Genomic DNA, 26,587 nt, shown 5'->3' on the forward strand with positions numbered 1-26,587 from the left:
TTACTTCTAATCTGGTGCTGAGGACACTACACAGCTCCTAGTTCTTTAGTAGAACTAGAAACTATCCAAAGGAAAGTCTCTAAGGAAGTCAAGAAGGTCCACTTGGGAAGGCTTTTGTCTCTCTATTTCTTACTCTAATGAACATTTGTAGTCAATTACCCTACATCCCTGGTTAAAGTAGTCTATAGAACCATATCATATAGTATAGAACCCTGTATCATTATGTAACTCATGTTACAAGGCAGACAGGAACTGAATTTTAGATTGTCTTTCTTTCAGCACAGAATAGAAAATTTGTGACCCTATCCCCCTGATTTCAGAGCTAATGATTTGATAGGGCTTAACTAAACCTCAGGTAGCATAAAGATCTTCACAGGGAGGCATTTCCTCCTATATTCAGGAGAATACATAAACTTGCATCCAAGCAAGAAGCCTGTTGGATAAGTTCTCCAAAGGGAAAGTAATCTTATTCTGATTTCCCTCATCTTCCAATTTAAGGTAGGGCCTTTACTATTCCCTGGACCTTTTCCTAAACTAGTGTGGTGGTGAAACTGAGAAAGCATTAACAAATATGTGTAGGAACGGCAAAAAGAAGTGAAGAAAAATAGAGAAAGATATTGCAACAAGGAAAAGGGCAAAGAATCAAGCAAACATGCTCACCCTTGGACATGTAGTGACTTCTCTTTTCTATGCGGTGCCTCATTCTCCCTGCCTCCAGGTGGTGGCACTGGTGCTCTTTCTGCCTTACCCTGTAGGACAACATTCAGCTTGTCTCCCTAAAATAGGAGGAACTCTAGGAGGTAAGGAAATGAAGAACACTTGGCTGCTTATTATTGGGTCTATTGAAACAAAGCTTCTTGAAGGACCATTCCTTTGCAATGCATTGCCTTAACAAGGATGTAATAATCTGTGAGCAAGAGAAGAAAAAAATGAAAGGAATTGGAACTATAAATGGAATGTAGCCTATGGATGGAGCATTCAGGGACAGAGGTGGAAGAGCTGCTCTAAATTTTTAAGGCCGTCTTAAAGATGGTTGGATTAAATCATTTATATCCTAAATTATGCATATTGTAGTCACAAACATAGATCAGTTTCTGTCATTCTCAAATCTATATAAACCTCCCCATACCATTACTGTACTTGGTATTCAACTTTGTAGATGGGAAGAAATAAACCATAAAGGTATCTTCTGACTTGAGCAAGGTCACATAGCAAGTTGGTGATAAAGTTCTCAGGAGTTCTGTACTACGTGAGCAAAGACACTAGATGATAAAGACACAGCTGCACAACTATGCTAGATTCTCACTTGTAAGTTTTCCTGGTTAAGATAAGATATTCTCTAACTATAGCATAGGTACTTTTGGACATATCCCTTGCAAATAAGCATTTTTATTTTTCTATGTTTCTAAAACAGAAGACTCAAACATAACAATGAATCTAAATTACAAAGAGACTATCTTGGGCTTTCAATGGTCCTGGAAAAATGATCACTAGTCTTATCTATCAAGCAAACATAATATACATCATGGCCTACACATAAAATAAATAGCATTTTTGAATACATCTATTTGGGGATTCCTCAGTAAAGCTACAGAGAAAAGATTTTAAATGAGCACTGTAGTAAAACACACAGAAACATTGGTCATGGAGACACATTGGTTTCTACCTCTTCCCTGGTCTCTATCAGACTATATGATTTGTGTAATCTTAATCTTTCTATACCTCCAATTCCATTCTCTGTAAAACAAATGACTGCAATCAGATTAATCTAACCATCATGATTCTGAAACCCTGTTTGTGAGTAAATGTTCCTCCACCTGAGATTGCTTCTAGCCAGAATTGCTTCTTCAAAATAATTTATCCTAAAACTATAATCTATATGAAAAGACACCCCAACTGGGTTAGATGTACCTGTCCACCTTTGACTTTCTCTGATTTTTCTTCACAGTATTGCAAGACCACTGCAACACACTGCAACAGTGTATAAACCTAATCTTTGGCCAGGAGTGTCCATGGAGTTAGTATATTTCATAGTGTACTTCTTTAAATTACTCATCATTTCCATGGCTACCTAGAATTCTGTGGTCAAATCTCAGTTTTTGCAGACAAAGAGAAAACAGAGTTAGAAGGGTCTAGGAACGAATGTCAGTTCCAGGAATGTATGTCATGCAAATCCTGCCACTCAACTCAGGTAAGAATGACCAGAACTCGCAAGGCAGACTGAAGGTGCATGTTTCACTGATAGCAAAAGATGTTTTTTGGTTGTTGTGTGTGGTTTTGTTTTGTTGTTGTTGTTGTTTTGCCAAATATTCGTTAGTCTTGGGCAGTATATTGCTAAGTCAACACAAGCTCTACTTTGTATGTGGTGTGTTCTCTTTTCAGGAAAAATTTTTTGCATCTGTAAAGGATTTGAATTGATCACTAAACAGTATTTCTCCTAAGGGAGCATACATATCTCAGAGTCCTATCCTGGGTAATTGACACCATCCTGTTCATAGTGACATAATACATTTCCCTTCTGTTACATAGCTTTGTGCTCTCAGGAACCATGAGGTCGCTGATTAGTGTTGGTTAAGGTTCATCCTGCCTATGTTTTTTTTAATTATTATTTAATGAGAAGATAGGCAGACAAAAGATACTCTGTTCTGACTTCCAGAAGTCCATATTTAGCCAAAGGATTTGATCCAAATATGGTTGGATACTGATATATCTGAAAAACAGACCAATCACATGAGCACAAGTGATTTCAGATTTGTTAATGACTACCTGTTAAGAGTTTTGTGGCATCTTCTCTCTTACAGACACTATAATAAAAAGGATATTTGACAGAATCTAAAAATGCACCTATAAAGTAAAACTAAAGGGATATGTAAATTGTTATTGCTTGGATAATGGGTTCATTCCAGGTTTCTCAGAACTCATACTAACACTGTCCACAGTTAACTTCCCTTTTGGCCCCTTTTTCCTATTTTGCAAAACAAGCCATTTTCCTTTAAAATGAAAAGTTATGTCTAAAAAAGATGTTGCTACAGCCAGTGTCAGAGAAATTACCACCTGTACTCTCTTCTAAGATTTTTATGGTTTCAGATCTCACATTTAGGTCCTTAATCCATTTTGAATTTATTTTTATGTAAGGTCTAAGAAAGTGGTCCAGTTTCATTCTGTTGCATATAGCTGTCCAGTTTTCCTAGCACTATTTGTTGAAGAGACTGTCATTTTCCCATTGCATATTCTTGCCTCCTTTGTCCAAGATTAATTGACCATATAATTCTGGCTTTACTTCTGGGCTTTCTATTTTGTTCCATTGATCTATGTGTTTATTTTCAGCTAAATTAAAACTCAAGAAAAAACAAGTGTTGACAAGGATGTGGAGAAAAAGGAACCCTTGTGCACTGTTGGTGGGAATGCAAACTGGTACAGCCACTGTGGAAGACAATATGGAGGTTCCTCAAAAAATTAAAAAATAGAACTACCCTATCATCCTGTAATCATACTACTGGGTATTTACCCAAAGAATACAAAAACACTAATTCAAAAGGATATATAAACCCCTGTGTTTATTGAAGCATTATTTACTGTAGCCAAACTGTGGAAGCAGCCCAAGCGTCCATGGATTGATGAATGGATAAAGATGTGGTATACCTATACACAATGGAATATTATTCAACTATAAAAAGGAATGAAATCTTGCCATTTGCAACAATATGAATGGACCTAGAGAATATAATGCTAAGCCAAATGAACCAATGAGAGAAAGACAAATGCCATATGATTTCACTCATATGTGGAATTTAAGAAACAAAACAAATGAGCAAAGGGGAAAAAAGAGACAAACCAAGGAACATACTCTTAACTATAGAGAACAAACAGATGGTTACCAGAGGGGAGGTGAGTTGAGTGGTTGGGTGAAACAGGTGAAGGGGATTAGGAACACACTTGATGAGCATGGAGTATGGAACTGTTGGATCACTATATTGTACACCTAAAACCAATACAGTACAGTATATTACACCAGAATTTAAATTAAATTAGATTCTCTGTCCATACAAAAGTATGAATTTCTATTCCATTAATAATACCAAATTATTAATGTCTCGACAGAGATAAAGTGTTTAGAGCATTTAAAAATGACATAGGATCCTGGGGTGCCTGGGTGGCTTAGTTGGTTAAACATCTGCCTTTGACTCAGGTCATGATCTCAGAGTCCTAGGATCAAGTTCCACATGGAGCTCCCTGCTTAGCAGAGTCTACTTCTCCCTCTTCCACTTCCCCCTACTTATGCACTCTCTCTAAAATAAATAAAAAAAATATTTTTTAAATGACATAGGATCATATTTTTACATCATAATTCAGATGTATTGTCATGCCTTCTATTTTGTCCATAAAATTTTTATAGGATCCAGTGTATCAACATGTTGGAATCACCTGAGGAGTTCAAAAAGCTACTGATGCCTGGGCTGCCTCCTAGACCAATTAAGCCAGAACTTCTAGGAGGTGGGACACAGGCAACTCTAGGTATCAAAGGCCTCCCTGGGTGATTCAAAGGCTGCTGAAGTTGTAAGCCACTGAGCTACAGTTCTCTTAATACCAAAGTGTAAATGGGGATCAGCCTACATGTTCTTTCCTTTACCAGAAATTTGCAATAAAAACTAAATTTCCAAATAAAAAAATTCATTTTAATTTAAAAGATCAGTTAACTATAAAAAATAAAATAAAGTGAAAAGTTATGGAAGGAATGTTTACAGGCCTTCAATAATTTACATTCCCTGCAACCCTAATAGAAGTCTTGATGGCTTATGGCAGGAAAGCAGGGTAACTTTAAGCTCACCTAGGCTCTTCTAACCTCTATTTTTTTTTTATTTATTTATTTATGATAGTCACAGAGAGAGAGAGAGAGGCAGAGACACAGGCAGAGGGAAAAGCAGGCTCCATGCACCGGGAGCCCGACGTGGGATTCGATCCCGTGTCTCCAGGATCGCGCCCCGGGCCAAAGGCAGGCGCCAAACCGCTGCGCCACCCAGGGATCCCTCTTCTAACCTCTAAATCGTAGTCAGGATTTGTTGGGTTTATGAGGTTTTAGACAAGTAAACAATGTGCAGTTTAACTCTTTTCTGCTCTCAACCTTCCCAAAACCTTGCTCTTTTTGAGGTTCTGCTTTGGTTAAATGGTTAAGTCATGTGGGTGAACTCCCACTTTGCATTGGAACACCAGAATGCTGATTTTTCAGACTCTATCCTCTTTCAATGCTCTGAGAAAGCATGTACTGATTTGCCAGACCAGGGCTTTTCAAATTTTTACAAGTTGCAGTTCTCTTTGCATAGACATAATCTTCCAAGGGCACCCAGTAGGCAAAGCAGGTAAACATCTGTTGAAATGCAGATAGAGAGCTCAGAGCTCCACTTGACCTAGCTTCACTTTTCCCCATCACCTCACAGTTGCCCATAAACCAGACTCTTGGAACTCTCAGGGTGGGCAGAACTCAGCTTGAAAACTATTATCCTACTCAAAAGTATTTCCTTCCTTCCTCTGGACTCCTATTTCATTCACTGTTCCCCTTATTGATTGATTGATTGATTGATTGATTGATTGATTGATTCATGCATGCATGCATGCATGCATACATTCATTCATTCATTTAGCAAATATTTATTGAGTATTAGCTGTGAATATCTGGCACTTAATTATGTATGGCCTGATATAATGCTTATCTAACTATATTGGAATTCTCAGTCTAAATGTCTACTTCCTCGTAGACTGTGGGTTCTTCCTTGGGTGCTCTGATCCTACACAGAAGTTGGAACATAATATATGCTTGATTTTCCCATAAATCCACAGGTCTCTGCTCAAATGGCACATAATTAAAGAGGTCTTTGCTGACCATCCAACCTAAAATCATACCTATTTCACCCTGTCTCCCTCTATATCCCAAAGCTACTTTTTCCTCATAGCACTTGTAACCACGTGATAAATTATATGTTATATATAATGTGTATATATAGATATATACACACATAAAGGGGGCCTATATTCTGGAGGGATGTGTGTATATATATATATATAATTCTAGAATAGTGCTAGGCATTTAAATTGATACTCATTAAACATTTGTTGAAGTGGTAGATGAATAATAGAGCAAATATGGGTATATACTGTTAGCATTAAAAAGATATTCATATTAAAATATATGTGTGACTCACTGAAATGGCACCTTGTTGTTGTTCTTGTTCTTGAACCTGGCTATATTATTTAATTATTTAGCCTGCTTCAAATTTGCCCAGTCTACCTCCATACTTCCCAATGATGGTAATGTGTCTGAAGAACCATAATTTCAGTGCTGGAGGAACTTACTGGTTCTATATTTTTATTTTTCCTATAAATTGAAATTCATCTGTATCCTGGTTTCTTTCTCTCTCTCTCTCTCTCTCTCTTTTTTTTTGCAAATGTATTTTTTATTTTCTTTTTTTTTCAATTTTATTAAATTTTTCCTTTTAATTCCAGCATAGCTAACATAAGATGTTATATTAGTTCTGAGTGTACAATACAGTGATTCAACAATTCTACACATTACTCAGTGCTCATCATGATAAGTGTACTCTTAATTCCCCTCACCTATGTCACCCTTCCCTCCACCCACCTGCCCCTGTAACCATCTTTTTGTTCTCTATAATTAAGTCTGTTCCTTGATTTGTTTCTGACTCTCTGTTTTCTTATTTGTTTCATAAATTCTAAATATGAGTAAATTCATATGGTATTTGTCTTTGACTAACTTATTTCACTTAGCATTATACTCTCTAGCTCTATCCATGTTGTTGCAATTGGCAAGATTTCATTCTTTTTTGTAATTGGATAATTCCATTATATATACACCTCATTTCTTTATCCATTCATCAATACATGGACACTTGGGCTGCTTCCATAATTTGGCTGCTATAAGTAATGCTGCAAAAAACAAGGGGTGCATATATCCTTTTAATTTAGTGTTTTGTATTCTTTGGGTAAATATCCAGTAGTAGGAATTACTGGATCATATGGTAACTCTATTTTTAATTTTTTGAGGAACTTTCATTTTGTCTACCCCAGTGGCTGCACCAGTTTACATTCCCACCAACAGTACACAAGGGTTCCTTTTTTTCCACATCCTCACCAACACTTGTTTTTTATTTTGATTTCTCCACATCCTCACAAACATGTATTTCCTTTATTTTTGCCATTATAAGAGATGTAAGGTGATATCTCATGGTTTTGATTTTCATTTCCCTGATGAGGAGTGATGAGCATCTTTTCATGCATCTGCTGGCCATCTGGATGTCTTTTTTGGAGAAATGTCTATTCATATCTTCTGGCCATTTTTCAGTTGGATCATTTGGCTTTTTGTGTGTTGAGTTATATAAGTTCTTTATTTATTTAGGATACTAACCCTTTATCAGTTATGTCATTTGTAAATTTCTCTCTTTCAGTAGGTTCCCTTTTAGTTTTTTTTTTTTTAATGTTTCCTTTGCTGTACAGAATCTTTTTATTTTAATGTATTCTCACTAGTTTATTTTTGCTTTTGTTTCCCTTGCCTCAGGAGACATATCTAGAAAATGATGCTACAGTTGATGTCAGAGATATTACTGCCTGTGCTTTCTTCTAGGATTTTTATGGTGTCCGGTCTCACATTTAGGTCTGCGATCCATTTTGAGCTTACTATTGTGTATAATGTGAGGAAGTGGTCCAGTTTCATTCTTTTACATGTAGCTATACAGTTTTCCCAACACCATTTGCTGAAGAGATGTTCTTTTTCTCATTATTCTTATCTACTTTGTCAAAGATTAATTGACAATGTAACTATGGGTTTGCTTTTGGGCTTTCTAATCTGTTCCATTGATCTGTGTATCTGTTTTTATGCCAGTACAGTGCTGTTTTGATTACTACAGCTTTGTAGTAGATCTTGAAATCTGGAATTGTAATGCATCCAGTTTTGTTCTTTTTCAAGATTGCTTTGTGTATTTAAGGTTTTTTTGTGGTTCCATTCAAATTTTAGGGTTATTTGTTCTATTTCTTTGAAAAATGCTATTGGTATTTTGATAGGGATTGCATTAAATCTGTAGATTGCTTGGGAGGTATGGACATTTTAATATTTATTCTTACAATACATGAGCATGGAATAACTTTCCATTTGTGTCATCTTCAATTTCTTTCAGTGTTTTATGTTATTCAGCCAAGCTTAAGTTCATCCCTAGGTATTTTATTATTTTTGGTGCAATTGTAAATGGGATTATTTTCTTAATTTCTCTTTGTGCTGCTTCATTATTACTGTATAGAAATGCAATGGATTTCTGTATATTGATTGTGTGTCCTGCAACCTTACTAAATTCATTTATTAGTTCTAGCAGTTTCTTGGCAGAGTCTTTAGTGATAGTTTTACTTCTTCTTACCAATTTGGATGTCTTTTATTTCTTTTTCTTTTCTGATTGCTATAGCTGGGACTTCTAATAATATGGTGAATAATAGTAGTGAGAGTGGACGTCCTTGTCTTGTTCTTGATCTTAGAGGAAAAGCTCTTTTTCACCATTGAGTGTGATATTAGTTATTCATTTTTCACATATGGTCTTTATTATTTTGAAGTATGTTTCCTCTAAACCTACCTTGTTGAGAGTTTTTATCATGAATGGATGTAGTACTTTGTCAAATGTTTTTCTGCATGTATTGAGTGATCATATGATTTTTTCTTTCCTCTTCTATCTTGAGGTATCATGTTGATTAATTTGTAAATATTGAAGCACTCTTGCATCCCAGGAATAAGTCCCCACTTAATTGTGGTGAATTATTTTTTAATGTATTGTTGGATTCAGTTTGCTAATATTTTGTTTAGGATTTTTGCATCTCTGTCCATTAGGGATATTGGCCTATTCTCTTTTTTGTGGTATCTTTATCTGGTTTTAATATCAGGATAAAATTGGCCTCACAGAATAAATTTGGAAGCTTTTCTTTCTCTTCTATTTTTGGAATAGTTTGAGATAATAGGTATTAACTCTTCTTTAAATATTTAGTAGATTTTGCCTGTGAAGCCATCTGGCCTTGGACTTTTGATTGTTTGGAGATTTTTTTATTCAATTTCATTGCTGGTAATGGGTCTGTTCAAATTTTCTATTTCTTCCTGATTCAGTTTTGGGAGGTTATACATTTCTAGGAGTTTATGGATTTCTTCCACCTGTCCAATTTGTCGGCATATAATTTTTCCATAGCATTCTCTTATAATTCTTTGTATTTCTGGGTGTTAGTTATTATTTCTCCTCTTTTCACTTTTAAGTTTGTTTACTCGAGTCTTCTTTTTTTATGAGTCTGGCTAAAATTTATGTTTTGTTGATCTTTAAAGGAAACAACTCTTGATTTCTTTGATCTATTCTATTGCTTTTAAGTTTTTATTCATTTTTTTCTGCTCTAATGTTTATTAGTTCTCTCTTTCCATGTGTTTTGGGTTTTGGTTCTTTTAAACTCCTTTAGGTGTAAGGTTAGGCTGTTTATTTGAGATTTTTCTTGCTTCTTGAGGTAGGCTTGTATTGCTATAAACTTCTCTTAGAACAGATTTTGCTGCATCCCAAAGATTTTAGACCACCGTGTTTTCTATTTTATTTGTTTCCATGTGTTTTTATTTCCTCTTTGATTTTAGTTGACCCATTCATTGTTTAGTAGCGTGTTATTTAACCTTATGTATTTGTGGTCTTTCCCAATTTTTTCTTGTAGTTGATTTCTAGTTTCATAGTGTTGTAGTTGGAAAAGATGCATACTATGACCTCAGTCTTTCTGAACTTGTTGAGACTTCTTTGTGGCCTAACATGTGATCTATCCTGGAAAATGTTCCCTGTGCATTTGAAAAGAATGTGTATTCTGCTGTTTTAAGATGGAATATTCTAAATATATTGGTTAGGTCCATCTAGTCCAATGAACCATTCAAGGCCTTGTTGATTCTCTTTTTTGGATGATCTGTCCATTGATGTAAGTAGGGTGTTAAAGTCCCCTGCTATTACTGTATTACTCTTGAATACAAGAGTATTTATGTTTGCTAATTTGGGTACTCCCATGTTGGGTACATAAATATTTATAATTGGTATATCTTCTTGTTGGATTGCCCCCTTTATTATTATACAGTGTCCTTCTCCGTATCTTGTTACAGTCTTAGTTTTCTTTTTTAAGATTTTATTTATTTATTCATGAGAGACACAGAGTAGAGAGAGGCAGAGATATAGGCAGAGAGAGAAGCAGGCTCCATGCAGGGAGCCCGGTGTGGGACTTGATCCTGGAACTCCAGGATCACCACCTGAGCCAAAGGCAGATACTCAACTTCTGAGCCACCCAGGCATCCCTACAGTCTTACTTTTAAAGTCTATCTTTTTCAGTATAAGTATTGCTACTCTGGCTTTCATTTGATGTCCATTCGCATGAAAAATGCTTCTCTAACCCTCACTTTCAATCTGCATGTGTCTTTAGGTCTAAAATGAGTCTCTTGCAGGCGACCTATATATGAGTCTTGTTTTTTTATCTACTCTGTCATCCTGTGTCTTTTGAGTGGAGTGTTTAGTCCATTTATATTTAAAGTAATTTTTTAGTGTTTTTAGGACATGACCTTGCCTCCCAGTTCCTTGGGAATTTGTTTTGTTTTGTTTAAGTAGTCTCTACACCCAAAGTGGGGCTTAAACTCATGACTCCAAGATCTAGAGTTGGATGATCTATTGACTGGGCCAACCAGGCACTACAGAATAATTAATGATGTGTATTTACTGCCATTTTGTTATTTGTTTTATGGTTGTTTTTGTAGTTTTTCTCCATTCCTTTCTTCCATTGCCAGCTTTGCGTGGTGGCAGTATTGTAGCCAATGAGGTTTATCCAAGGCACAATTATTGCTAATTAAAAACTTTCTTCCATTGCTCTCTTTCATGGTTTGCTGACTTTCTTTAGTGATATATTTGGATTCCTTTCTCTTTATTTTTTGCATATCTTTTACTCATTTTTGATTTGTGGTTACCATTTGGTTTGTATATAATATCTTTTATATATAGCAGTCTTGTATTAAGCTGATGGTTGCTTAAGTTAGAACCCATTGTTTACTCCTCTCCTCCCCCCATTTTAGGTATATGGTGTCTTACTTCACACCCATTTGTTTTGTGAGTCCCTTGACTGATTTTTACAGATATATTTATTTTTACTGCTTTTGTGCTTCCTACTTTCCCTACTATTGCATAGTTTTTCTTTCTACTCAGAGAGTTCCCTTTCACATTTCTTAGAGAATTTAATGGTTTTGAATTCCCTTAATTTTTATTTAGGAAACTCTTTACCTCTCCTTTATTTTACTTTATTTTTTTTAAGATTTATTTCTTTATTCATGAGAGGCACAGAGACAAAGAGACAGAGACATAGGAGGAGGGAGAAGCAGGCTCCTCACAGGGAGCCTGAGGTGGGACTCCATCCTAGATCCTAGGATCAGGCCCTGAGCCAAAGGCAGACACTCAACTGCTGAGCCACCCAGGAATCCTTTTACCTCTCCTTCTATTCTGAATAATAATAGTCTTGCTGGTTAGAATATTCTTGGATGCAGATTTTTTTTTCCTTTGAGCACTTGAATACATCATGACACTCCCTTTTGGCCTGCAGTTTCTGCTGAAAAATCATCTGATGGCCTTAAGTGGTTCCCTTGTATGTAACTGTTTTCTCTATCTCTCTCTCTTTCTCTCTCTGTCTCTCTCTCTGCTTTTAAAATTATCTCTTTATTACTACTTTTTGCCATCTTTTTATTTTATTTTTTTCACTTTCATTTTATTTTTATTTTTTTAATAATAAATTTGTTTTTTATTGGTGTTCAATTTGCCAACATACAGAATAACACCCAGTGTTCATCCCGTCAAGTGCCCCCCTCAGTGTCCGTCACCCATTCACCCCCACCCCCCACCCTCCTCCCCTTCCACCACCCCTAATTCGTTTCCCAGAGTTAGGAGTCTTTATGTTCTGTCTCCCTTTCTGACATTTCCTACCCATTTCTTCTCCCTTCCCTTCTATTCCCTTTCACTATTATTTATATTCCCCAAATGAATGAGAACATATAATGTTTGTCCTTACTTTTTGCCATCTTAATTACTATTTCTTGGTGTGGACCTCCTTGGGTTTATTTTGTTGGGGGAATCTCTGCCTCCTGGATCTGGATTTCTATTTCCTTCCCTAAATTTAAGAAGTTTGCAGTTATTATTTCTTCAAATAAATTTTCTGCTCCTGGGGCACCTGGGTGGCTCAGTCAGTTAAGTGTCTGCCTTCAGTTCAGTTCATGATCTCAAGGTCCTAAGATTTGGGCCCCACGCTCTGTTCCCTACTTGGGGAGGGGCCTGCTTCTCCCTCTCCCTCTGCCTACTGCTCCCCCTGCTTGTGTACTCTCTCTCACTCTGTCAAGTAAATTTTTAAAAAAATATTTTAAAAAATTCTGTTCTCTTTTCTTTCTTTTTTTTTTTTAAGATTTTATTTATTTATTCATGATAGACACAGAGAGAGAGGCAGAGACACAGGCAGAGGGAGAAGTTTTTTTTAAATCTCATTGCTAAGGGTCTAACTGATGTCTTCCATTCTTTTCTCAAGTCCAGTGAGTATTTTTATGACCATTACTTTAAATTCTCTATCAGGCATACTACTTATCACCATTTCACTTAGGTCTCTTGCTGTGGTATTGTCCTGTTCTTTCATTTGTGACATATTTTTCTGTCTTTTCAGTTTGTCTAACTCTTTGTTTTTGTTTCTCTATGTTAGGAAGGACAGCTATATCTCCTGCACTTGAAAATAATGCGCTTCCCCAGAAGAGATCCTATAGTACCCTGCTGTGCAGTCCCCTGTTCACTAGAACCTGGCACTTTGGGGGTATCTCCTATTTGTGATGCCTACACCCTGCTGTTGTATCTGGCTGCCTTTTCCTTCAGTCCAGCCATCTGCAGTGGCTCTCTTTGCCTGCTGTGGGCAGTGTTTGATCCTTACAGTGTTGGTGAGCCAGACTGAGGACACCTTGGACTTGAATGGAGTCAGACCAGGAATTTGCCAGAGATGTAGTAGCACCAAACTGCAGGGCACTTTCACTGTATTGTCCCCTGAAAAGCTTTCAGTGGTAGGCAGGGCCTGCAGTCAGACCAGTTGTCCACCTCCAGCCCACTGCTGGGGCCTCCATCGGACTTGTGTTTGTGTTTATCTTTCCCACTCTCCAGATGCTGGCCACTATAGGGGTTGCTTGCACACTGCCAGGCCTGTGACACTGCCTTGTATGGGTTCTGGCCAAGACAGTTCTGAAGAGGGCAGATCCACCCAAGCACAAAAGTGAGGCAGGTGCAACAATGCTAGCAAGCTTTGCCTGTCTCCTTTCCTCTATGGGAGGGCCCTGCAGCACCTGGACTGAGGCAGGCTGTCTGGAGAGGTAGATTGGCAAAAGCACAACATGGGGGTGTGGGGCAGCAATGCTCACTAGTTAGATAGCAAGTCCTGGAGGTGTCAGTATGTTTATCCTGGGCAGCAGGGCAGGGAAATGGCACCTGCCAGTTCCTTTGCTCCCAGAGGAGTTCCCCAGGGATTTCTGTCCTTTTGGGACATGCTCTGATATTAGTAAATAACTCTTCCTCCCATATGCCCCAGGCACTTTTCAGACTGTTGCTTCTATGGCTGTATCTCCACAGGCTGTTGTGTTCTCTCTTTAGGGACAGAAACTCCGTTTCCTCTAGCCTACCAGCTTTCCCAGAGCTGAGCCGCTGATTTCTTTACAATTCCAGGTTTTAAATCCCACTAGTTGTAAGAACTCATGAAATTCAACCCCTCTGGTTTTCAAAGCCAACTGTTACAGGAATTCATCTTCCCTGTGTGGGATCCCCAGTGTGGGCATTTGTTGCTCTCCCTCTCTGTTTCCATCGTGTCCCTCCCTCCTGTAGACAGTCCCTCAAGTTCATTTAGTTTCCAACCACTTCTCTGCCCTCCTTTCCTCTTTGTGGCCTCTTTATATTCAGTTGTGGAGTTTATTCTGCCAATCTTCATGTTGTTTTCTGGGTTGTAAACACTGATGAAAGTGTCATCTAGTTGTATCCGTGGGACAAGGTGAGCTTAGGGTCTTCCTACTCTGCCATCTTCCCCAGAAGTCCTCTGGGAATGGCACCTTCTTGAGAGCAAATCTATGGCTTATGTTTCTTTTAATCCTGTACTTTTCTCTATTTCCTTCTGTGCCCATAACAGTATTTTGTGTGTGGCAGATGGGCCATACATTTAGTTGACTGATTAAGGAAAGGAAGGAAGAGAAAATGGTGCTATATTAATTTGCTAGGGTTGCCATAACAAAGCACAGACTGAGTGGCTTGAATAGCTGAAATTTATTTTCTCACTATTCTAGTGGCTAGAAGTCCAAGATCAAGGTACCTTTTCTTCTAGGCCTCTCTCCTTGGCTTATAGATGTCTTTTTTACTGTATCTTCGCATTCTCTTTCCTATATAACTATGTTCAAATTTCCTTTTCTTAGAAGGACAACAGTTGTATTATGTTAGGGCCCACCCTATTAACCCCATTTTAACTTAATCATTTCTTGAATCCCACTTTGAAGTACTGGGGTTTAAGGCTTCAATACATGAATTTTTAGAGGATACAGTTCAGCTTATCTCAGATGCTCTGCAGTAGAGTGCCTATAAGCTCCCTGTAACCCACCTTTGTGGCACACAGCTAATCATGTTCTGCCTTTGTTCATCCTCTTTGTTCAAGAGGATCATGTGGATGCTCACACCCTTTTCTTCCCTAACATCTTGTCTGTTGCCTATAATATAAAGCCAATGATCTTTAGCCCAATATTCAAAACTTCCAATCTAAACTTACTTCCTCCTCTCCACTACATAAACTCTCTCTTGCAGCCAAATTCAGGCTAGGAGCTCTCCTAGTAAATTAAGTTCATTCCCACTCTTGTGCCTTTGTTAAGAAAATCTTTGCACCTGAAATGCTCTCTTTCCCTCCTCATCTACTTAAATTCTGCTCCTTCCACAGCCATCTAGAACCTTCCTCTTCATGAAGCCTTCCAGGCCACCATGAGCCCTTCCTCTTTCTGTGCCCTCATAGCACTTGACTACTCAGTGCAGTCCATGGACCAGCATCTTCTAGGAGCTGTTTAGAAATGCAAAAGCTCAAGCTGCACTCAGACTACCAATGAGAAGCTGTGTTTTATCAAGAAAACCAAGGGAACTGTATGCACATTTACGTTTGAGAGATCCTGCTGTCTGCCAGCTGGCTGATCCCCCTTTGACTCTTCCACTCTGCTTTAGTAGCTTTGCTTGCTTTATTGCATTGAATTGTTTGATTTTCAAATGGATTACACCTTATGTAAATATTTTTATAGTTCTACAGCTCTTTCAAAGCAAATTTAGAGTCAATTAACAAATATAGAGATGCCTGAGTGGCTCAGTGGCTTAGCCCAGGGTGTGATCCTGGAGTTCCAGATGGAGTCCCACATCGGGCTCCCTACATAGAGCCTGCTTCTCCCTCTGCCTGTGTCTCTGCTTCTCTCTATATATGTCTCTCATAAATAAATAGATAAATAAATAAATAAATAAATAAATAAATAAATAAATAAATAAATAAAATCTTTTTTAAAAAAATTAACAAATATAATTTGAACATCTATGTACTGGGAAATAAACCTTAGAACTTAAAATCTGGCACAAACTTTCTCCTGCTAGAAAACACAGAAGAGGACTCATCACATAGCATTCAAAGCTATCACCTCAATACAGGAGGCAGAGAGCCACTTTCACCCTCTAGACCATTAGCAGAGATACCTGGACCAGACTAAGGAAAATTCAGTCAAACCTAAGAGTTTGGAGGTATGAATGCATAAGGGCCCAGTCCCTAGCAAAGCTTTGACAAGTAGCACATTGAGCAGCTGTGTTCTGTGGCCTCTGTCTTCCAGATCCATCTTCTCTGAAGTCATGGGAGTTGTGCCTTTCAGAGAAAAGAACACAGACTGACAAAGGAAGACTAATATCCTTTAATGCCTGAGATGAAGCATGAGAAGCTTGGTCATTTGAAAAATACCAAAGACATTCTTGAGGTAATTTAAGCATGAGGAAAAATGATAATGAAACAGTATGGCTTAGGTAGCAATGTTCATGATTAACTTCCCTTTATGTGTGTGTGCTTGTGTTTATGTGTTCATGTGTGTATCCATTTTTGTACCTTTGGATGTGGAAATAATTTCAAACATTTAGAAAAGCTGTAAGAATGTCACCTACTGTTAATATATTGCTCCCATTTATCAATTATAGACTTCTCTCTCTCACTTCCTTATTCTTTCTCCCTCTCTGTCTGTATTTATATATATTCACACACATATATAAAATTAATTTTTGAACCATTTGAGAGTCCTACATCAAGCCACTTTACCTCTATATATTTCAGGGTGTATTTTTAAGAGTATGAACATTCTCTTATAAAACCACAGTTACTGTAACATTAAGCTTCCTAATTTCTCTTGGCTTTGTTTCACCATTAAGATGACCACTTCCTACTTGATTAATATTTTTGGTGTTGCTCTCACATTTTGATTGATAAGCAATTTTCAGTGTAATTTACAGTTGTGAAAACACTTCACTATTACACCAGGTTTTTCCTACAAGCTCTTGGCTCTGCTGTGTTCACCTTCTCCCCTTTATCAGACCACCTCTAATAATTGGACTACAATAATATAGAACGTAAGGCGGTCACTAAAAATTTTTTACTTCATTTGCCCAGTTAGTGTTTGATCTGAAATCCATCCCATTATCATTAGAGAAAAATTGGATAATATATCTGAGGAAAAACTCAAGCCATTTTTATTATGGGCTGTATCAGGCTTTTGGCTATGGTTTTCGATTATTGTCTCTTAAGAAACAGAGATAAAAGACAGAACAAAGAATGGCAGGAGTTACACTCTGAAATGTGCAGGGAACTGGATTGATTTCATAAATTAAAAGGCAAAAACTCATCTTTTCAAATTATTAAAATAGCACTTCTCATTCTATATATTATTTTTAAAAATGTAGTTCAGCTGAGCCATAATATGCCCTTCCAAAAGATAAAATGTCTTAATATTCAGAAAGACCATATTGTGCATTTGACCTGTATAGCAGCTCTTTATAAAGATTGGTCTGAAGGGAACTACATGGAGTCCCTTAAGTCCTACTTTCATATTGTATGCCCCACTGGCATCAGTAAACATAAGTGATTTTTACTCTTTTTAATGTGTGTGTATATATCCCTGTGATTCACAAAACAGGTTCTACAAAACAAGTTTTATAAATATATCAAAACTATATTCTGATTGTATTCTCATGCATCTATGGTGACCTAGAACCAGTGAATAATTTGTTCAAACACCCAATTAGCATGTAATGCCTAAATTTACATAAAAGTTAATGGAGTCTCAAATACTCCATTAACTCTCGTTGAATATTTACCACCATTCCCCATTAGGCTGCCTATAAAATGATTTCTACTAAATTAAATTAGGCTTATAAAGCTATAATTAAGTTATTAATGTGTTTTTTCAAGACTTAATCTTTGAACTTGTTTTATCTTATATCTCTGCTTGCTTCCTTGGTGATTATATCTCGTCTCATAACTAAATATAATCTGTATCTCCTGTCTCACTAGTCCCTCCTCTCTCTCTTGAATTCCTGAGCCATATATACAACTGTCCATTGACTCTTCCTGTCTAGTAGGTATCTCCCAAACCTCCAACGCTTGCAGTCTTCCCATCTCAATAAATGAAAACCTTTTTCTCCAGTACCATAGACTAAAATCCTTTGTGCCACCATGGACCCCATTATTTTTCTCACATTCTTCACCAGATCCATCAGAAAATCCTGCCATCTTCACCTTCAAAATATATTCCAAATTTGACCACTTCTTACCACATCACTGATAACACTCTGGACAAGCCACTATCATCTCTCACCTGGATTACTGCAAAAATTACCTTACTTACCTCACTAGTCTTTTCTGGTACCACCACCCTCAATCTTTTCTCCAGAAAGAAGCCAAAGCAATCTCTTCAATACCCAAATCAGGGCTTCCTGTTCAGACCATGATAAAGCAGCTGGTATTGAACCTATCCAACTATAAAACTGGATAAAATATATATATATAATAAGATATTGGACCGAAATCAACACAATGCTACAAACTTTAAGAGGAGGGACTTACATGAGGTGATTTCTACCTTTTCTTTGACACTTTTCAAAGAGTAGCAGTTTGGTGGGCTGAAGAAACCAAAGTGAGAGTTCAGGAATGCTAAAGTGGCTGGGATTTAAGAGAGGGCCTTGTCAGGGTACCAGAAATAAAGGAATCACAGAGAAGGAACCCCCAAGAGATGCATGGAAATTCTGGGACTTTAACTGAATGTTGAGCTACATGTGAGGGACTTTAACTGAGTGTTGAACTACATGTGTGCAAGGAAAGATTCCACGGGGCCTATTGGAGAACAGCTTCTAGGATGCTGAAAGTTGGAGAAAAATTTCCAAAGCCACAGTGTTTGGGAGAAGGTAGATATCTTGTTTAGCTAGAGAAGACAGGTTTTGATGAATACTCTATGTTGACATCACAAAAAGATTATGAGCTATAAGAAATACATTTTAAATTTTCTAGATTAATCACTAAAAGAACAATATCACAAAATATGGACAACTTGATTCTAAAAATTATAAGGACATGCAAAGAACCAAGAATAAGACAACTTTAAAGAAAGATAAAGTTGGAAAATTTACATTATCATATTTTAAGATTTCTTTCAAATCTACAAAAATTAAGAGAATATGGTACTAGTGAAAGCTTAGATAAATAGAGCAATGTTAGACTCTAGAAATAAACTCGTATATATTACCACATGATATACAGCAAAGGCACCATTATAATCTAGTGTGGGAGGAATAATATGTTTAATAAATAGTATTAGAACATTAAGGTATCAAAAAAAAAGAACATTAAGGTATCAAAACGGGGACAATATGTATATTCCCAGCCTCAAATCATATATAGAAATTCATTCAAGATAGACCATCAATTTAACTATAACAGATAAACCAAGTTTCTAGAAGAAAACATAGGCTTTTGCTTCTGTATGAGGCAAAGATTTCCTTAGTGGGACACATAAAGCAGTAACTATTTTTTAAAATGATAAATTGGATTTCATTAAAATAAAGAACTTCTGTTCATTAAAATGAATCATCAGGGAGGTAAACAGCAGGCTCCAAACTAGAAAACTATATTTCAACACATGTAGCTAAAAAATATTTTGGATATAAAATATATCAAGAGCTATAAATCAGTAAGAAAAAAACATTAAAACGGACAGAACTTGAACAGCTACTTCATTTCTAGATGGTCAAAAAGTATGTGCTTTTGAGCATCTAAAAGTGCTCAATATTGGGGCACCTGGTTGGCTCAGTGGTTGAGCATCTGCCTTTGGCTCAGGTCATGATCCCAGGGTCCTGGGATCTAGTCCTGCATCAGGCTCCCCGTAGAGACCCTGCTTCTCCCTCTGGCTATGTCTCTGCCTCTCTCTGTGTCTCTCATGAATAAATTTTTTAAAATCTTTTAAAAATGCTCAATATTATTACCTATCAGGAAAATGCAAGCTAAGACCACTTTGTGGTACCATTACACACCTACCAGAATGTCTTTTAAAAAGATTGACAGTATCAAGCATTGGCAAGGATGTCTAGTAACTGGAACTCTCTCTCATATATTGTCGATAGAATGTATCTCATAGAATGTATTTGTTCAACCACTTAGCAAAAAATTTTGGCCATATGTATTAAAGCCAAACATATGCCCACCCTATGACTCAGCATGTCTGTTCATACCCAAGATAAACTAGTGCATGTATTCACCAAAAAATATATATATAAATGTTCATAACATCTTTATTCCTAATAGCCAAAGCCCCAAAGCAACCCAAATGCCCATCAGTAGGAGAATGGATAAATGATAGTATATTCATCCATACAATGGAATAGTACACCACAATGAAAGAGAGAAAACCACTGATATGTGCAATAACATGAATGAATCTCAAAATATAAAGTTGAGCACAAAAATCCTGATAAAAAATATATTGCATAGTTCCCCTTAAATGTGGTTCAAAGGACAAACAAAACTAATCAGTGGTATTAGAAGACAGAAGATTGATTACCTCATTGAGGAAGTGGAACATGGACTGAAAGTAGCAAGGAATCTTTTCAGTTCATGGCAATCTTCCATATCTTAATCCAGGTGTTGGCTGCATGGGTGGATACATATGTAAATTTTTACTGAGCTACCCACTTAAGGTTTGTGCATTTGTGTTTAAGTCTACCAATGTGTAAGTTACATCTCAATTTTTTTACTACTTTAGAGGGAGAAAAAAAGTCCAATCATGTCACTTCTCTGTTTAAACCTTCCGATGGCTGGCTTCCCATCTCACCCTTCAGAAAATCCCAAATCCTTTCTGTTTAACATAGCCTGCCTACACAATCTACCTCCCCACCAGTTCCCATAATGCTCCATCCTGCTATTTCTGAAATATATCAGGTGTTCTTCTGGTCTCAGGGTCATTGCTCTTCCCTCAAAGGCTCTTTGTATACTCATTGCTATTAACATAGCATGATTTTATGGAGTATTTATTATTGGTCTCCTACACCTGACTGTAAGCTCAATGAGGGCAGACATTTTTGTCAGTTTTATCCATCATCATATCCTTAGCATCTAGGAGAGTCTGACATATGATAGGTGCTCAATAAATATTTTGCAATGAATGAATGAATAAACCATCATCATAACATTTTCACTAAATATTGGACACCTTTTGTGCACGCTTCATATTCTCTCACCCAGTCTCTTATTCCAACCATCCTATAGCATCCAATTCCATACAGACTTTGTCCAGATTGTCCTATCTTTAATGTGATAGTGACTCATCTTGGACCATGTGAGGCATCTTTCACTTCTTGCATTCAGGCTTTCTCTAATGCCAAAGTGTAGGAGTCTACTTCCTACATGAGAACAACCCAAAAGAGTGGGACAGCTAATTCCATTGAAAAGATCCTTGATCACTGGGGAGAAAAGCTAATGGATAAATTCATCCTCCTTTAATCTTCTAAGGCAAAGGTAAGCATTTTTTTTTTTTTTGGTAAGGGGCCAGATAGAAAATAATTTAGGTTTACAAGCCATACAGTCTCTTTCACAACTACTTGACTCTGCCATCATAACCTGAATACACCATAGGAAATAAATAAATGAATGATGTAGCTGTGTTCTAATAAAACTTTATTTACATAAATAGCTGCCCAGGCAGATTTTGCCCCAGAGGCCATCATTAGCCAACTCTTACTTAAGGCAACAGTATGAGAAACATTTCAAAAGGCTCATCATAAGTTCCCAACAGGATCAAGTACCTATACTGCTTTTCCTACAATGGTTTTCAAATCAATAATGCATCCCTGTTTTGGCTTTTCCTACTTCCCTGTTTCACTTTCCATCTTTCTTCAGAACCACTTCCCAAATAAATTACCTACATGCAAGCCTTAGTTTCATGTTGTTTTCAGAGGAACCCAGGCTATACCATGGTTCTTAAAAAGCATGATTGTATTGGTTTTTTTTAAGATTTTATTTATTTATTCATGAGATACACACAGAGGGAGGCAGAGACATAGGCAGAAGGAGAAGCAGGCTCCACACAGGGAGCCCGATGAGGGACCTGATCCCAGGACCCCAGGATCACACCCTGGGCCAAAAGCAGATGCTAAACCACTGAGCCACCCAGGCATCTCACATGACTACCTTCTTACCATAGGTCAAATACCGTTTGGTTCCTGATAGTAAGTACAAACAGTCCTTAATCTCATAATAGGCTATTTTACTGGAAAATATACCATAAGTAAAAATTATATGAACCAAACTGATTTTTCTAAGAAACAGTGTAACTAGTTCTTTGGGTTCAAGGACCAGATGCCATTTTTCCTGAAAGCATTTTTAAGCAAACGTTATAGCCGTGGCCAAAATAGTAAACAAAATATAAAACATTTAATATAACAACTTAGATTATCAAACTGTACAAAATTCTCTTATTTTTGTGATTCCTCCCTCAATTTTATTTAACGTATTAGAAGAATACCTAATGTGATGAAACTCTGACAGATATTCATGAGGAAATGTCAAACCATTTTTAATGGCAGTTGAAATTTGATCCAGGAATGTTAGGATTCCTGCTTTTGTGCTTTTCTTTTTTTTTTTTCAAGTTTTTTATGTGGCAACACAGGCTTAAGAATCAGTTGTTCATGAGAGACTCCTAACTCTGGGAAACGAACAAGGGGTAGTGGAAGGGGAGGTGAGTGGGGGGATGGGGTGACTGGATGATGGACACTGATGGGGGCACTTAATGGGATGAACACTGGCTGTTATACTATATGTTGGCAAATTGAACTCCAAAAATATATATACAAAAAAAGAATTAGTTGTTAAACGTTTGTTCCAGTGTTTTAAATTTTTTCCTCAAAATTATCTGTCTACTTATCATAACCCTTGACAAGTGGTAATATGCTTATATCTGCCAGATAAAGAGCTGAAAATATGAAATTCACTAGCTCAGATCACTGTAATAAATAGAGAACTATGACATAAATTCCCAATGTGGCAGCCTGCTGTTGCAAGCTAATGTTAAAAACACTGGCACTTGAAATCTATACATTTGTTAACTGTAGGTAGCCATTCCACAAGATTTGATGTTGTCTACAAAGAGATTTTACAGAGTATTGATGGTATTACTTCTGGAAGAAGAGCCAAAAAGCAAGGTCTTCTGGTAGAGAATAACTGCATAGGTTCATTTCCACTTACATGGGGAATTGAGTCCTTTCCTCAAGTTAAGATGCCAGGTTCAATTTCTGCCTCCTCTATTTCCTATTTCTACTTCACCTTGCTAAACCTCAGGGTTGTTTTGTTTTTTTTTTTTTAATCTGAAAGGCAAGAATAAAAATAGCACCAATCTCAAAGAGTGTTGTGAGGATTAAATAATGATTTATGAACAGAATTCTACATAGTTCCTAGCACACAACAAATACTTATTAGTAAATCTTGACTGCCACCGCTGTCATCATCATCATCACCATTTCTTTCAAAAGAGTATTTAAACTTTATCTTTTGTGGACCATTTAACACCTTTTCTTTTCTTCCATAAGTTTTGCATCCCAAAATTAGAGCAATGTTCCTCAATCCCTTTTAACTCCATTTATATAAGCATAAAACTGCATGCAGTACACTCCACATTCTGATAGGCTACCATAAATCATTGGAAACCTTAAGTAATGCATTCTTTCTTTTTAATTTTTATTTGGCTTTGGTTTATGCAGCTGAAATTATGAAATTATGTTCCCGTTGCCCCATTCCATATTGTATTCCCCATAGCCCTTGCTTCTGGTTTCCTGTCCTCAAGGAGTCCAGTCAGGGTAACAAACAAACAAACCAGTAACCTCGACATAGCTTTTAGAATTTTTCTAGTGGATGTAGTAGAAGAATAAAGGAGAATGCAATCAGGTCAACTTGAAATGGAGAGCAGATGGATGCCCTTCTCTTCTGCCCTCTAAATGCCTTTAACTCCTTATTAAAACATTTTCACTGGTCCATCCTCCCACTTACTTGAAAATTTTCTTTAATTATCATCACTACCCCTGCCCACATCCTCCACCATTATGCCTCCCCATTAAAATTCCCATTAGCTCAAAATATGATGTCAATGATATCTTAAGAGTGAAGAATAGATCAAACTAGTTCACACTAAAAGGAATAAATGACTCCTGCCTCAGTGCACTAGCTCATTCTATTTTCAGCTCTTTATATTGAAATTCCTTCCCCCTTAGTTTGGAAATAAAAGTATAAAGAGAGAATATCAAGAAATGCCAGTGTCGTCCTCCTCCTAGGAGATCTACATGGAAATCTTGAACTAGTTATCCCTAAGGGCTACATTCCCAAAGGTGGAATTTCAGTATGACTGGCTCATGTGTATGTGTGTTTAGAGTGGTGGGGGAAGTGGGGAGGTTTGCCTGGATGTGAACAATTGCCCCTTACATAGCTCTTTGGAAAGTATGAATTTTTTGCATATTAAGTGGTCTTAGAGTAGGCCCTATCTATGAAGAGAAAATTTCAAATGATACATGTATTGCTGAGGCATATAAATGGTTCTTTGCAAATGTATAACTATCCTTTTTACAGTAGGTAGCTTATGTAAGAGAGAGACATAATTTAAAATGAAATGTAGGAGTATGGAGTGATTATTAAGTTTCAAGGTAGATTCTTATGCTGTTGGCATATTTGAGAAATAAAGCTTAATCCAAGATGATTTGAGATGAATCAGAGGGTAAAGAACACTACACAAATACTTCTGCTGTCTAAAGCTAAATTGCTTTTGGGCATTCCTCCATCTGTAAAGAGGCAGGAGACAAGATTAATGTTTGTTTGACATTCTAGCCATTAGGTACAAAGTTTAGTCTTCAGTGAGGAAAGGGAATCACTTGTAGTTTCAAAAAAAATGGGAGACAAAAAGCCTTCAGCTAAGGAAGGAAAAGTTTAGACTAGATATTAGGAAAAAGAATGTTCTTATGAACAAGAGCCACAGAGTATTAGAGTAGGTTCCCAAAAGAGGTCAAAGGAGCTCCTGTGCAATAAAGAATGGTTTTATTAAGATGTTATTGGAATATAATAAATGGCTTGAAAAATGCCAGTGGAGGCATTCTGATTCTATAGCTGGACCACTCAGTTGCAAGCTATGTTCAAAGCCATAGGGAAAAACAATAAAGAAGAATAATACTCTACTAATGAAGACAGTAGAGACTCAAGAGTCTCCTTTATACTGATATCCGAAAGGCCTTTCAGAAATACACTCAGATAAGCATGTCACATCAGAGAGGGAAGACTCAAAGGTGAGCATGAAGCTCAGAACTTCAGAGACTCAAATCCCTAAAATCTGGGAGCAGAACAATATTTTATAAACACTTCATAGAAGGCAAGAAGTCAGGCATTCTTGTATATACATAATAGGTCAGCTTTTCCAGTGATAGGAAAATCTTCAAGAAAGACATCAAAAATTTACCATCCAAAAGTGATACACTGTGCTCCTGTTTCCAGATCCTGTAATCATATGTCTCATTAAAGTCAACAGAACTGCAGTCATTAAGAACTGCACTTCTAAAAACCCAAACATAAAATATGAAACTGGGATCTCCTCACCCCAAACCAAAAAACTTAGTTTAAGGGTTTGAGCTTAAAATTTGAGCATAAAAACTTCCTACACGTTGGTCAATTGGTTCTAAAATGAAATTTACATTGTCAGCCACTTGTACTGACAGCTCCAAACCAGAAAACTTAGCTTAAGGATTTGAGCTTAAAATTTGAGCACAAGAACTTCCTACACGTTGGTCAATTGGTTCTAAATTGAAATTTTCATTGTCAGCCAGTTGTATTGACACACCTACTAATTAGATATATTCTTTACTAAGTCAACTTATTATTTTTAATACAGCTTTATAGCTTTTCAGGGCCACAAAATGTGAGGATATATGATATCTGTCTGAAATATCTGTCACTTTGTTGGGCAAAGTGGGCAGAGATGATTTGGCCCATCTGACTGGCTAAGTTCATGATACTTCATCCCTTACCTCTATATTTCTACCCCATTCTCATTCAAAGAAAGTGAATATCCTTGAGAGGAAAAAAAAATCCTGGAATTTTAATAAATTCCAATGTTCCAGTTAGTATGGCTATATAAGAAATTATCCTAAAATTTAGTGGCTTAACATAATAATAATAATTTCTTCTCACAGTTTTTATAGATCAGAAATTCAGAATATGCTGTTAAGCTATTCCGGCTCAGGGTCTCTTGTGAGGTTGCAGTCATTTGAAGGCTTGACTAGGGCTAGTAGATACATTCAAGGTAGCTCACATAGTTTGCTGGCAAGTTGGTACTGGCCTTTGCCTGGGGCCTCAGTTCCTCTCCATGTGAACATCTTCATAGGGCTGCTTGAGTATCTTCATGGCATTGGAAGCTGGCTTTCATCACCATAACAGGTGATACAAGAGAGCAAAGCTGAAGCTGCCTGCAATGCCTTTTATGACCTAGCACAATTGCTGTGGGCCCCTAAGATGGACCTGAGATAATGAATAGGTGAAATAAATGTATAATAACTGAGTAAATCTTTCAAAACCATTACTTTCATATTGAGGACATCTTATATACCAGGTAATTTCCTAAAATATTGCTCATATTTAATTTTCACAACTACATAGAGCATTTTGGGGTTTTCCCATTTATCAGATGAGAAAAACTAAAGTTCAGAATCATGAAATTACCTACTTGCTGAGATGTAGTTCAGAGTTAGAACCTGAACCCAGATCCTAAGCCTCTTCCCTTCATATATGTTGCTTCTTAAAGCCTGGAAAGGAGAAGAAGGCACAGTTATCATCTAAAGAGTATCCTTAAATATCAAAGGCAACAAATGCAGTGTAAAGACTACTTCCCCAGTCATTTACCTTGTGAGTTCTTAGAGTAAATACTATTTAG

The 26,587-nt window shown here is 36.9% G+C and overlaps 1 long non-coding RNA gene and 1 other non-coding gene across 2 annotated transcripts in view; one reads left to right on the forward strand and one right to left on the reverse strand.

Moving 5' to 3' along the window:
- Window positions 1-26,196, reverse strand: part of LOC111095653 — a 128,695-nt gene extending 102,499 nt beyond the window's left edge. Inside the window, exon 1 of the long non-coding RNA XR_005358621.1 lies at window positions 25,970-26,196. This is a non-coding gene — a long non-coding RNA (uncharacterized LOC111095653). The remainder of the gene's footprint in view (window positions 1-25,969) is intronic.
- Window positions 10,827-10,965, forward strand: LOC119871725. The gene has a single exon (XR_005358709.1). It is a non-coding gene; the product is annotated as a U4 spliceosomal RNA (small nuclear RNA).
- Window positions 26,197-26,587: the final 391 nt, after the last annotated feature.

The sequence above is a fragment of the Canis lupus genome, chromosome 4 (assembly GCF_011100685.1).
Source record: "Canis lupus familiaris isolate Mischka breed German Shepherd chromosome 4, alternate assembly UU_Cfam_GSD_1.0, whole genome shotgun sequence".
Lineage (NCBI taxonomy): Eukaryota > Metazoa > Chordata > Mammalia > Carnivora > Canidae > Canis > Canis lupus.